This window comes from Otolemur garnettii, unplaced genomic scaffold (assembly GCF_000181295.1).
Source record: "Otolemur garnettii isolate 467f Iridium unplaced genomic scaffold, OtoGar3 scaffold00007, whole genome shotgun sequence".
Classification (NCBI taxonomy): Eukaryota; Metazoa; Chordata; class Mammalia; order Primates; family Galagidae; genus Otolemur; species Otolemur garnettii.
The window spans coordinates 20,310,778-20,312,193 of record NW_003852402.1 but is presented as its reverse complement, the minus strand read 5'-3'; the positions used below and the strand labels follow the sequence as shown (position 1 = coordinate 20,312,193).

The window sequence follows — 1,416 nt, the reverse complement described above, 5'->3', positions numbered from 1 at the left end:
CCGTGAATCAGTGTACAAATGGACGTACGCAGAACCACCCCTCAGCTCTACCTTGGCTTAGAGCCTTTGATTCTGGAAGAGTTATTACTTAGGAGTCTCCTGGGTTCTTTAGTGTATGAACTCCTGGCAGGCCTCCTTTCCTAGTCTCCCAGCCGTGCCTGAGGCTTTGGGAGAACCCAAGCCAGGCTTGGGCTGGGGCTTCCTAGACTCTTTCTCATCTTGGGAAGGTGCCCCATCACTCCTCTCTGCCCAAGCCTCACCTATCAATAAGGAAAACCACAACACCAAGACTTCACACCAGAAACCTGTAGGAACTTAGTAATTTTTTATTAATAATAATGTTTGAGAATTTTGGTAAAAATTGTCGCAGAGGAAATAGTCCATTTCTAAAACTGGGCATGACTATGAAAATTCTCTAAAAATAGCTTTTCACAAGATGGCGCCGAAAGCCAAGAAGGAAGCTCCTGCCCCTCCCAAAGCCGAAGTCAAAGCAAAGGCATTGAAGGTCAAGAAGGCAGTGCTAAAAGGCATCCACAGCCACAAAAAATGAAGATCCGCTCATCACCCAACTTCCCGCAGCCAAAGACTCTGAGGTTCCAGAGGCAGCCCAAACATCCTCGGAAAAGTGCCCCCAGGAGAAACAAGCTTGACCGCTATGCCATCATCAAGTTCCCCCTGACCACTGAGTCTGTCATGAAGAAGATAGAAGACAACACATTGGTGTTCACTGTGGATGTCAAAGCCAACAAGCACCAGATCAAACAGGCTGTGAAGAAGCTCTGTGACATTGATGTGGCCAAGGTCAACACCCTGATCGACTGGCTCCTGATTATGATGCTTTGGATGTTGCCAACAAAATTGGGATCATCTAAATCAAGTCTAGCTGGCTAACTCTAAATATATAACTTTTCACCGTAAAAAAAAAAAAAAGAAAGAAAAAAGAAAATTCTCTAAAAATAGACTTAGATTTTAAAAAGTTATTGTTTGGGGGCTTCAGGTGAACACATCATGTCTACCTTGTATTTATTTAAGAAGTTCTTGTACCTCAAAGATACTCAGCTAAATGATATTTATTCTTTCATTCATAATGATAAATGCTACAGAAGATGACAAAATGCATTAGATATGGTCTATGCCTTCATGTGGCTTTTCATTAATTGACTGGTTTATTCATTGATTCAAGATTTATTGAACATTTATAGATACATTCCACTGGGCTAGGAACAGGGGATGAATGGAGAATAAAATAGATTCACTGCCAGCCCTCAAGGAACCTACTATGGAGTGAGGTGAATGTGGAAATAAACAATCAGAAGACAGTGTGATGTGTACAGCTACAGAGGAGGAAGGCTTAAAGCGCTGTGCTTGTGGACAGCAAATACACAACTTTTAAAGCCAGAGTCATTTGTGGGATCT

The 1,416-nt window shown here is 42.2% G+C and overlaps 1 pseudogene; it reads left to right on the top strand.

Annotated features, from left to right (window-relative positions):
* Window positions 1-436: 436 nt before the first annotated feature.
* LOC105886368 lies at window positions 437-872 on the top strand (annotated as a pseudogene).
* Window positions 873-1,416: the final 544 nt, after the last annotated feature.